Raw genomic sequence first — 13,571 nt, 5'->3', positions numbered from 1 at the left:
GCATACAGAGGGACCCTGGTTACAGATGGGTCTGATGAAAATAGTAATTTGTACAGTGAATGTAAATGGTAGCAGGTGGGATGACAGCAAAATGCATTTATACAGTATCAAATGGGAGGTCAAGTAGGAGAAAGTGCAAAAGGTGGTGAAGTAGAAGTGCTGTGAGGTGGCCGGGTATGGAGGGTGTAAGTTATTCTAGAGGCTTATTATTGAGCCAGTTTTTAATTCTGGCTTTGAAGGCGAGGAAGGAGGGTTCTAGTCTAAGTTGGCTGGGAATGGAGTTTTATTGTTTGGCATCTTGGATTGGGAAGCTAGCTCCTCCCGTTGTCTTTAGGTTATACCTTGGTATCATCAGATTGAATGAGTGAGTTGATCTGGTGGTGCGTGAGGCTTGATGTTTGCATATTTTGTTGGACAGGTATTTAGGGCTGTGTTTGAGAGGCATTTGTGTGTGATAGCCAAGGTGCGTACTGTGATGGGTTCCATGTGTTAATATCCCCGCAAAAATATTGTGATACAAAAATATCACCATATTTTTGTGGCGATATTGAGCCATGGACCCTGCAGGGGACACCACAGCAACCCCCCTCCCACAAATTATCCCCCCCAAAATGATTGCCTATGGCGAGACAAACGACCATATGTACAGCAATATTTTTGGTGTGGATAATATGTAGGGATACAGTGTGCTTCTGTCACAAATAGGGAATCAATTGGCATTGTGTCTGGGAGTGGAGATTTGGCTGGATCTGGGTAAGCTGCGTGCTACTCTTAATGAGTTATTCTGGAGGACATGAAGTCTGTTTAGGTTGAGTTCGGAGGAGCCTAAGAATACAGTGTTACAGTAGTCTAATTTAGACAAAGCAAGACCCCTTGCTAACGTGAGGCAACTACTTGTCGATATGTATGATTTGCAGCTGTAAATCAGTTTATTGGTGTAGGCTGTAGAGGTCGCCAAACTGCTGACTTGTTTTTTAAGGGATAGTGTTGTGTCCAGATAAACCCCCAGTGTTTTTATCTCTTTGGGTACTTTGATGCTGTTACCATCAATGTCAAAATATGAGTACCTAGAGTCGAGTTTATTCAATCATGCCTGAGTGCCCACGATCATTAGCTCAGTCTTATCGTCATTAAGACATAAACTATTGGTGGCCATCCATGCTTGGATTTCAAGATATATATCGTTCAGTATTTTAGAGTCTTGGGCGTAACAGCCAATGAGGGGTATGAGGACTTGTGTGTCATCTGCATAGTTGGTGTAGATGACACCCAGTTTGTCCAAACAATTGAATAGCAGCTTTTGTAAATATATTGTATAGTGTGGGTGACACACATGAGCCTTGCTGAGGCTGATGGGGAGAAGACTCTAGTGGTCCTATTTGAGAGAAAGGAATTGACCCACTCAGATGCATTTGTAGAGCATGCTGCAGCTGAGGTAAGGTGCTTTGTGATATATGAGGTTGAAGGCCGCAGATAGGTCCAAGAGTAGGAGGATCGCTAGCTTACCTTTGTCCTTCGCCTCATCTATTTGGATCTTTAGATCAAGGAGAGCTGTCTCTGTACCGTGTCTGGGCCTGAAGCCAGATTGTCTAAGGCCTATAAGTTCATTTTTCTCTAAATGCTTTTGAATTTGCAAATAGGCCACCCCGTCCAGGATTTGTAGGAGGAACGGGACAGAGCATCACCCAGGCTTCCTTGAGGTTATTAGGAACCTAGTTGGTCAAGAAGGAAGTATTTATCAGGGTGGTGATGAAGGGGGCTAGGTCTTTTGCACCTTCCTTGATGATGGAAGCTGGACAAGTGTCGCCTTGACAGTGACAGGGTTTTAGAGTTAATATGATGTCCTAAACTTCCTTTGGAGTAACTTGCGAGAATGTGAAGGGGGTACAGTGATGTAGGTTATTAGCCGGGGCCGGTGAGGAGTGGGAGGTGTTTTGGGACTAGCCTTTTTGGATTCAATCTTGTTTTGTGATAGAGTGATTTTGTCAGCAAAAGCTTGTCGAATTTTTGTACACCATTCAGCATCTTTAGTGCAGTCCTGAGAAGGAGGTGCTGGGGATTCTAGCTCTTTTAAGATACAGAAGAGCTCCTTAGTGCTTCATTTTACATTTTGGATTCTCGAATTATAGGTTTCTTTTTGTGTAAAGGATAGCAGCTTTGTAGATTGCGGAGGCTGCGGAGGCTGATGTGAAAACAATTCTGTTGGTATTGGTGGGTGGATTCCACTGATCTTTTGGACCTTCTGCAGATTTTTAGTTCTGGGGTGAACCATTTGTTGAGGTTATCGATGGGTTTGGCTTTTCTAAGTTTGAGAGGTGCCGTGATATCTAGCGCTGAATTTAACGTGTCGTTGTAAAGGACTACCAGTTTGTTGTGATCCAGACTCTTGAACTTAGACTCAGCGAGAATGTTGTTAATGAGGGATTTGAGGCTGTCAGTGGTGATATTACTATAGTTTCTGGATAGAAATGGGGAGCCGGGGGTGGCCTTAGGAGGGCAGGATCCTGTGATGGAAAAAAGGATGAGGTGATGACCTGACCAGGCTACCAGGTCATTTTGGAGAGAGGTAATGGCAGTGTACGGCCTTTGGAGTGAGTTGGTGTTGTGACTTTATGTTTAAAGCCCACATGTGTGATAGAGTTAGCCACAGCTAGGGCAAGAGCATCATTGGGTCATGAAGGTCTGGGTTGAGGTCTCCTAAGAGGATAGTTTGGGACCCGAGTTTGGTGTTGGTGAAAAGGAGATTAGATATGTCTTCCTCGAAGGAAGGATAATGGCCTGGGGGCCGGTAGATTAAGTTCATGAGTATCATTTCAGTGGGTGAAAGTGTATATCATCAGACTGTTTAGTCTTTACTGGAAATAGAAACGGTGTGGTACAAAAAAGTAGTCCATCTATTGTATGGTCTATGAAAGTGAATATAAATGCCATGTTTCCAAATTAGTGCACCACTTAGTGCTGCTGCTGTGTTGTTGAAGAAACACCAGCATTGCATAAATAGTCAATTGGTGTTAAAGCTAAGCATCTAAATGTGTGTGTATTGATCTTATTAGGTACTATATTTATCCTAATGGTTCATCTTAAAGTATAAATGTGGTATTCCACCCGGTGCCCATTGTGTATAGGCATGGATGTTCGAAACTCCAATAGACAATTTGAGACATCAGAGTTTTGATATTGCCAGATGTCCTTGATCAGAAAAATCTACAGCATTAGTAAAGTAGTGAATATTAACAATGCTTGGTCTTGCATCAAGACAGTGTGAAGTCCTAGGAGATATCAGAATGTAATCTTGTTCCTTAGCTTACCTTATGGATAATATTCAAAATACTGTGTTTGGCTTCACCTCCCTGCAATATTTTAATGTGGCTGCCATTTAGAAGGTTTATTTATCTCTGAAGACTGCCACAGACTGACCTATTGATGAAGGCAAAACTTTGGGAAAATGAAATGCAAAAAAGGAACATCCACCTAATTAACACCTTAGGCGCAAAAGACTCAAAGATCGCCCCCACTTGGGTGAACCACAAAACTACGGCAGTCCTGGACTGCATCTAGACAACAGAATTAATGAAATCAAGAATCCAAAATGTGCAAGTGAAATCAACCAACCGAAGCGACCATCACAAAGTTATGATTCAGTGGAACACGACTATAAGTGAATCTCAAATCAATGACTACCTGTTCTAGAATTGACCAACTAATCTTAGAGATTACGGATCAGTGATAATCAAGTAAAATAACTAAAGGCAGCATTCCTAGACGCAGAAATATCACAAACCCAATAACTCAATTATCCATGGCCACTAATGCCATTCAGAAGAACTAAAACAAGATTATAAATTCAGAAAACAAAGCACAAGCATGCATTCAACGTTCAGATCAAAGAAGAAAAAGAACTGAGAACTAACATCAAAGCTCTTAGGGAAATGCCAAGAGAACAGCGCATAAGAGCCATCCACTGCACAATAGAAACACGAAAGACCTATGGAAACTAATCAATAACGACGACGACCAAACAATGAAAATGATTTCAGGGGTAACAAAAGAAGCCTGGGAAACGCACTTTCGGAACCTGTATAATCAAAACAAAGGAAATATAGACGAGGAAGGATGGAGACACTCAACTAACTGGGACTTACAATGGGACAAGACAGAAATCACTCCCCATATTAAACAACTAATGGATCAAGAGCTCCCTGACCTGATAGTCTAAGTAATGCGATCATCAAAAAAGACCCTGAACTCAGGACAGATATATGCTTCGAATTGTTCAACATCATCAATAAATGAGGTGAAATTCCACAAACTTGGAAAACCGCGACTATGATATCTATTCATAAGCAAGGAGACAGATCAATACCTACAATCTATCGCCCAAGTGGACTCTTGGACCCCATAGGGAAAATCTTTGCAGGGTTCATACAAAAACAACTGACAAAGTGGGTGCAGGACAACGATTTAATAGACCATAGACAAACAGGTTATGCAAGAAATGTTGTCACTAACATCAACTTGATCTTACTAAACAAACTGAAACACGAAGCACTGAAGAACAAAATGCCGACATATGCAACGTTTGTAGATCTGAAGTTAGCATTCAACACAGTAAACCGACACAGACTATGGGAGAAACTAAAGACCTGGAACTGTCCAAGATCTCTACTAGAACCGATAAGGGCCCTATACTCACAAACTTCAGTAAGGGTACGATTATCTCAAGAAGGGGCAATGTCAGCTGATCTCGACAACCAATGTCTTAAAACAGGGATGTCCGTTAACAGCCACCTTATTCATTCTATGCACAGTAGATCTAAAAACAAGTGAAGTTGCTACAACAGGATACCAACCGTAATTAAACGGCAACAAAATCCCTTACATCCTATTCGCAGATGATATCATCCTCCTTGATAAAACAGAAAAAGGCCTTCAGAACAGACTAACAGCACTGGTTTTGTACACAGTCAAATACCTTGCTGTCTGGGTAAATCAATCAGGCACAGACGCAGGATGGACAGAGTGTCTAAAAACAAAAGCCCTGTCACTGGCGCGCCAAGGGCTGGCCATACACAAAAATATGGGAAATTCCCATTCAAACCCATAATGAGCTTCTACCGTCAAAAAGTAGTGAACATCCTCACATACGGGAGTGAGGTAGCACTGAACTCACACCGACAAACTTGGACACAACTCAAATCCATCTTCTGGAGGAAAATCCTAGAGTTACCGATGACCTATCCAATGCCTCGTATTAGATATGAGCTGGCGTTGCAATCAATGGAAACCATAGTACTCTGGAAGTCATTAGACCTATACAGGAAAGTAATATCGAATGATAAGATACCATCTATTGATATCCTGAGAGACAAGCCAGGGACAATTCATAACACAGTACTATGAATATGGAAATCCACATGTAAACAAAGACTGGCGGAAGACGAGATAACCTCTGAAATGCTGACGAATGTCCAATCAAAGCCAATACCAAAATCCAACGAAATTACTGGATAGCCACGCAGGGGGAAAAAGGGAGTACCAAATGGATATCCATTCAAACATGGAAACAAGGGCCCTGAACCATCCACCAAAATATCTAACATTCTTCCCAGAACAACAAATAAAAAACACCTTCCTAAGGTTCAGATTGAACGTACTGCCAACGAGAGAATACCTGAAAAACACCAAACAAATATCCTCAGAAGAAGCATATTGCAGATTCTCCAAGAAACAAATACAAATGGAAACACCTTTTTATATCATCATGGAGTGTGAGGCATTCTGTGACAAACGTTCACTTTTTACAAACATGTTACCACAATCTAACACTCAACTATCTGGCCCTGCAAAATGGGCATACATTGTCCTAGGTAATGACAATCACCTAACATTTAGAATAATACCATTTTGGTATTCCGTTATGATAATATAACAAAACATTAAAGGGACCCTTGAAACAACTACGGTCACAGGATACGAAATGAGCTAATGGCGTGAGGAAAAGGGGGAAAGAAAAAGGAGAATTTCTTTTTTTTATATTTCATTTTTAATGTTTTTACGTTGTAGGCAAACATGACTAATTGTACGTTTCCATGTTAAGTTCATAATATGTACCAACTTTGTAATAATGTAAAGTTTGAAATTCAAACTAAATCATTTAAATAAACAAAAAAAAGATGTTGACACTAGTAGTGACATCTGCAAGTTTCATTTACCCTCATGAAATATTCCTGGAGATTGGTGCAAAAGGGCATGCATGCACTGTTGGGGGGACAGCGTGTGGCTGTGCATTGTCTAGTGCAGGTTTGGTTTTCAAGATGTCCCACATTAATATTCATGAGAAAAAATGTGCATACATTTAGAATCAGTGCATGCAAATGTATCTAATTTATATTAATGAGGTGCATCCTGAAAATCCAACACGTTTCTTGCCCTTGAGCCCTGGATTTGGGCATCCCTGGTGTAGTAGAACACTGCCATTTCACGTGCCCTATTCTCACAATGCGCAGCTCAGCTGCAGTCAGTACGAGCTACATGTAACATGAGAGGCACATTCCAATCCTTAGTCCTCAGCCAGAGATTGTGATAACACCAGTGGGAGACTGAAACAGCATCTGGTACTGAGGGGTCTACGGACTATCAGAGAGCCACAAAACAAAACGGGTCTCCAAGTCAGGCTGCAGTCAGCATAGGCAAGATGGTATTATGAGGTTATGTAGTCAGTCTCTCGCTCTCCTATCATGGTGGCCAACAAACTCATTTATTTATTTATAGCTTATAAAGCACCACAGGCATCAGGGTGCACATCAAACAACTAACAGAAGACAGACAGTTCAGCCACGAATTATTGCGGGTGTTTAGCAATGTCAAATAAATAGTATTGTTTTGAGTCATTTAGGAAACGTAAAGAGACTCTTTTTGCTGCGTAGGTTGACTGGCAGCCCATTCCAAGCATGTGTAGCCTGGACAGGGAGGGATCGTACCTTCCCTCTTGTTCTCTTAACCTTAGGGCATATGAGCTGAAAGGTATCGTTGGATCTGGTTGTTCTCCCCAGAGGTTGCAAGGAGAGACTCTCTTTGATATGCGAAGGGGCAGATTTGCGCAAACATGTGTGTGTCAATGTAATCATCTTAAAGAGAATCCTAGATTTAACTGGCAACCAGTGGAGCTCCTTCCTGGCAGAGGTAATATGATTCTTCTTGGGGATGTTTTTAATGATTCACACAGTGTCATTTTGCAGAGTTTGCAATGTATTTATACAGTTCTTACTTGCTCTACCCAGGAGCAGATTGCAGTAATCTAGACTGGCCATAAGGTTGGCCCGCACCAATGTTTCACAGTTTGTGTTCCTGACACAGGGTTTGACCAGCCTAAGTAATCTGAGGTGATATTGTGACTTTTTGATGACACTATCAATCTGTGCATCAGCCCCTAATGAGCAGTCCAGTACCACACCCAGTGTTTTGACTTTTTCTTGTGTTTCGATGCAGTGACCGAGAAATTCTGGAAACATGGGTCCAATTTTATTCTAGCTTGGGGGGACCCAAAGATCAGGATCTCAGTCTTTGCACTGTTCAAACAAAGGCAATTGGTTGTCATCCGCTCTTTGACCAGTTTATAGATATTTTGGATTTTCCTCGCATCATTGACATAGTTACAGCTTAACTCAATCAACAATGGTTTGTTGTCAGCGTAATTCGTGAATCCAGTCCCCTCTTCATCTAGAATGCTACAAGGAGGGTGCAGATAGATGTTGGAAAGTGCTGGGGAAAGACACATGCCCTGGGGGACTCTGTAGGTAGATGTTTTTTGGGTGGGTGAAACCTGTCCCCAACATACTCTAGACAAACTATTAGAGAGGAATGACTCGATCCACTCAATAGCAGATGACAACATCTTTGCATATGCCCCAGTAATTTTATTAGTGGAAGCTTGTCATAAGGAGTGGAGAATCACATTTCAGATGTGACTTTTACAAGCTTTTTAAAATCTCCAAAGGTTTCCTAGTATTGTTACTAGAGTTGTCAATTTCACTGTTAAAATAATTTGTCTTTGTTTCAAAAATCCCTTCTCTGTACTGTTTCTCTATGTTCTTCCAAATAGATCTATTCACCTCAGCCTTATTTTTACTACAATTACGTTCAGCCTTCCTTTTCGCCCCACCAGGGCGAGCAGAAAGTTGAACAGTAGGCTCAAGCACCATCACAGACCAGGTCAGAGGCTGGCTAGTCTAGCCATGGCCTGCCTTGCTGCGCAGTGTTATTGCCTTTATTACTATTGTGACTGTCTACTGTCAGTGTAATAAATAAAACACCACCTGTCTATCCATGCATGGGGAGGCCTAGCTGACCCAGCTGTAAAACACCTGTGAATTTATCAGCCTGACAGTGTAGTGTCAATCACTCTCTTCACTTCAATCATGAGATGCATGTCTTTCTCTGAGGAATGGATTTTCTCCAATGTAATTGATTTATTGTGAAATGATGGCTGCATGCATGGGACGCTAGGTATATATCCAAACCTTTAGGCAATATAACCAGGCTTGTCCTACAGCCCAGGGGCTATTTAGACTATTTGGATTACCAACCTCCAGTCAGCATTGTTAAGCCCTCACCTAGGCCTCTACTTTCCAATAATTCCTTATTAGTTGGCCCATTAAGTTTGGGCAGGGACTGAGCGTTACCGCTTAGTTTTAGGGGTCCACCTTTTTCTAATAAACCATATGACAATCGTGATACTAACACCGGCCTTCTTATACATTGGCCTATTATATTCCCCATATCATGATGCTCTAGGCATTTTAAGAATAAGAATGAGTTGTAGCTCTCAAATAATTACGTGACATACAATCAATTGGGGTCTCTTTGACACCACTTGTCTTAATGTAAGCTTTGTATTTTTCGAATCAGATGCTAATCCTATTTTCATTAAGGAACTCCCTTGCATTTAACATCTGCAACTTTGACCAAGTACATCATTCATTATTTATGACAAAGGAGCGGCATTGCGCCTATTTGGTTCTCTGCATCATTTTCGTCACAACATGACATACTGCAATGAGTCGGCATGTGCGTGACGTCACGCGAAACGTGTGACGTCACGTGCATTGTTTACATTATTTAAATATATTCAAGATGGTGCCGCGTGGGCGCTGGCAATACAAGCGCAGGATCTAGCCCGATTTACTTTGAAAATCTGATCCGGTAAGCTTTAAATACCTGACTTTACAGGTGTACAGGCAATTTTCTGCGTATATTCCAGCAACATTGATGTATGATATTTAAATTTTAGGTATCTACACTTTCAATTTATTACTGCCTACTACTGCTGATTATTGAATGACGCTTTCTTCCATTGGGGACGGTGAATCCTGACTATGATACAGTTCATATTAGGGTAGGATGGCCTATATCATCTGCTATACACAGGGCTCTTTTTCATCTTGAGCATCCTAGCAAATTTGTGCATTTGTTTCTCCTTCAGATTTCCTTGAAGTACACTACATTTCTAGTTTTAGAATTCCTCACGAGGAGAGAAGGAGTTACCTCTTTGCCACCTAGGCTTGAATATTATTTGAAGATTTCATTACTAGATGGGTAAGTAGAGCCTCATACCCATGACCTTTATTTAGCTCATAACAGAGCTTATAACCAATACATGGAATTCTTGTTTATGTATTTTATTCGCAGTTGCTTGTTTCTGGTCAATTTTTGGAACTGCAACCATTCGAAACATTCATTTGTGAAAGTACACCATTTTGGATATTGTAATCTGATTTCTTTTGATAATTGTCGGCTACGGCTACCATCTGGCAAAGGATTTAGACAATCATTTCCGGTGAGCCCCACCTGTTATTTATGACCCATATGGGACTCTGCATGAATTGATTACCCTGATATGTTGGCAATCTACACTTAAGGGTGACTTCCGGAGGGAGCATTCGGCCAATTCAAATAGTTGAATTTGGTACCAGTCGTACAAACTAGCATCCCATTGATGTTAGACCTTTATTTTACTTTAGTTTCTTGATGTAAATACACGCTTTCTAATCATTATTAATTATTTGTTTATGAGATAACATGATCTGTATTAGTGATTCATGTATATATGTACATTGTTTTCTTTTCCACTTACACCTCCTTACTCTGCCGGTTAATGATCAACTATGGGTATGTAACAATTTTATTATACCAATCATGTCGATACGTATGTTTTGCTTGTATTAACATGATTGGTATAATAATGTTGATATATGTGTATGATTTGAACAATTATCCAATTAACATATCCAATGATGATCAACCTCAGCCTTGAGGACGACCGACTGGTCGAAACACGTGACAGCTGTTGATCCATTGGACTTGACCAATACATCTTAATAATGGAAACTATTTAGAATCTTTGGACTCGATACACTAGAATTTCAGGGTTCCATGAACTATAAGTTAACTGATGGACTCTTCGATCCTTGCGCAGATCAACAGCAATACGTTCTGGCTTACATTATTTGGAGGGGCTTAGGACAGCCTTTCATTTTGCTGCTGCTGCATTGGATCAATCATAAAGATCGGGGACCACGCGCACCATTACCTGCGACACTGCACCCTCCTTATCTCAGCACTCTCTTCACTTGCTGGCAAAATAACTTGTTAAAGATGCAGTCAGATATATCATTATGTGCAGGGTCGGACTGGGGCAATAAATGGTCTCGGAAACCAATGATAAAGTAGCCCACAGTTGCAAATTGCAATTCATTCCTTTTGTGACAATTTGGATACAAAGTGATGCAAATTGTGAAATTTAAAGAATATGTATTCAGCACTAACGGTCAAAACTACTAACCACACTGTGCAGTAACTCATTAAACTACATTGGCCCAAAAATTGCCCACTTCGACCAAAAAATCTGTCCCACAGTAGCATTTCGTGTTTTTGGTTTGGGCATTTCCCTATTGCCCTATAGGCTAGTCTGAGCATGCGTGTCAGTGATCGCTGATCAAGCAGCTGCCACCAGTTTTGTATGATATGCACTTCAGTCTGCAGGTATGAGTCCAGCTACCACAGGTCGGTGGGAATCACGGAGAGGGCACCACAGGCATAGCTGGCAAATTTCCTAGTTCCACGCGTGATGCCTGGAGCCAGTTGTGATTTTCTTTTTTTAAATACATGCTAGAACCTGCAGTTTTGTTTTTCCCATTGTAAGAATAGGCCTACAAGTCACAACTGCAGTTGGAAAAAAATAGGATTGGCTCGAGGTTTCACACATGGAATGAGAAAACTTTCCAGCTATGCACAGTTCAGAAGTTGCTCAGTATCCCCTTCCCGGGTCACAGTGTTATGATTTACTCATTCTGTGACTGTCCACTCTCCGATTGTGAATTACATTCATAGACAGTATACAATCACAGTAATAGTAAAGGTATACAGAGGCCAAGTGGGGTTCTGGTTACCAAGGATAGTAGCTTTGTCCACTGGCAGATCATGTACATAAGGCTGTGGTACTAAAACTCTCCCCAAAATGTAGCACCTTTGTGATAAATAAAACATTGTCCATCCATGTGCGTGGGGGGCCAGGGCCATCTGTGAAACACGCATTGGCAAAGTTAACAGTTTTGGCGTTTACTGCTTTTTTCTCATTTTGCATTTATAGACACCAGGGTGCAAGGTGGAAAGTGCACATTTTCAAAGCGGGATGAGATAAGAGGCGCCGGTGTGCAAGGGAGGAAAAGATTGAGAGGGGGTGCCATGGATGATGATCAAGAGGAAATATGAGGGTGAAAGGTGAGAGTGAGAGGGTAAGGAATAAAGAGACGAAGGAAGAGTGGGGTAGAGAGTGGGTTAGTGTTGGTGGGGGTATAGAGAATGGAGTGAGGAGGTCGGAGGGGAAGAGAGAGTGGAGATAGTGTAGGTGGATGGGACAGAGAGAGTGGGGGTAGGGTGGATGGGTGGCAGCAGAGAGCAGGGGCTGGGCCGGTGGGGGTAGAAACGGTGATGGTAGAGTGGAGGTAGAGTAGGTGTGTGGGGGTAGAAAGTGGGGGTAGGGTAAGTGAGTGGGGTAGAGAGTGGAGGGTAGGGTAGGTTGGTGGAGGTAGTGAGAGTGAGGTTAGAGGGGTGGTGGTAGAGGGGTGGGGGTAGTGAGGGTAGCGTGTGTGGGTGTAGAAAGAGTGGGATTAGGGTGGTTTGGGGACGGAGGGGGCAGGATGGGTGTCGGAAGGGGGGGAACAGAGTTGGGTGAATCAGTGGGTGTTGGTAGAGAGCGGGTAGGGTGAGAGGGTGGGGGTAGAGAGAGCAGGGTTAGGGTGGATGGGGTAGAGAGAGTGTGATTAGGGTCGGTGCGGTAGAGTGGGTGGGGTTTGGTAGAGGGAGTGGGTGTTTGTAGATAGAGTGGGCTCGGTAGAGAGGGTTAGGGTAGGGTGGGTGGCAGGGGTAGAAAGAGTGGGGTTGGGGTGGGTGGCTGCGGTAGAGAGAGCGGGGGTAGGGTGGTTGAGGTAGAGAAAGTTGGGATAAGGTGGGAGGGTGGGGGTAGAGCGAGTAGAGGTAGAGAGTGTGGGGGTAAAGAGAGTGGGGGTAGGGTGGGTGGTGTTAGAGTGGGTGGGTGAGTATAGATGGAAATTGGTTGGGGACAAAAACATGAAGTATAAAGCAGCTGTGGAAGGACTTGTCAAAATTAACCCAACCAGTTCAAGTAATGGGGCTGGGGTGTGTGGGTAGGGGTAGAGAGAGTTGGGTGGAGGGGAGTAGCGAGAGTGAGGGTGAGGGATGGATATAATGGGCTTTTTTGTTTGTAGAAATACAGCCTCAGGAGATTAAAAAAAAACAGATCTGCCATCAAAAAGAAGCCAACAAAAGGCCCAAGTGCCTGCGAAAAAAAGCCCAAAATGAAATGACTGCACTGCAGGGAAATGGAAAGTTAGCAACCCAACTTGCTTCTCAGAAAGCTGCACACCTCGCAGCCCAAGCATGCGTGGCTATTTTGTGCTTTCACTCTCTATCATGACTCGCTATTTGCTGGCTGGTATGCTGGTGATTATTGGACACAGAGAAGCAATTTCACTTTTTAAAATCCCCCACCCCTCAATTTCACCCTTTAAAACAACATTAGTTTGGGTTGCACATGTGTCTGACTATCAATAGTGTTTTGATACAGCAGGATTTGCACATAACCCTGAAAACGTATCTATGACGCACAGTTGGTTTTGAAACTGACTTTTGGCTAATTGGAGACACAACGTACTTCGAAAGGATCAGCTGTTTGGCTCATTTCATTAGGCATACCGTATTATACACTCTTTCAAACAACAGCATCGTATTACTATAGTACACTGCTCAACACAGATGTTTCCCCACTAGTTGAAGTCGAGGGAAAGTGGGCATGTATTTTTCACTTAATTCTTGAGACCTATGCAGGGCATGGCAGTCAGTTAATGTATGGTCACCGTTTCGACGTCAAAAATCCATCGCAGGTTCATAACACAAAAGTCGTCCCATTAGCCTCCATTGAACAGCTGACTTTGCTTGACTGACAGTCCTAGAACGTTTTGCAATCTGAGTGAAAGGCAACTGGGTGACTTTGT

The sequence above is a fragment of the Ambystoma mexicanum genome, chromosome 8 (assembly GCF_040938575.1).
Source record: "Ambystoma mexicanum isolate Mex_15411 chromosome 8, UKY_AmexF1_1, whole genome shotgun sequence".
NCBI classification, from domain to species: domain Eukaryota; kingdom Metazoa; phylum Chordata; class Amphibia; order Caudata; family Ambystomatidae; genus Ambystoma; species Ambystoma mexicanum.
The sequence above is the reverse complement of the archived record's forward strand: the minus strand, read 5'-3'. Positions refer to the sequence as shown.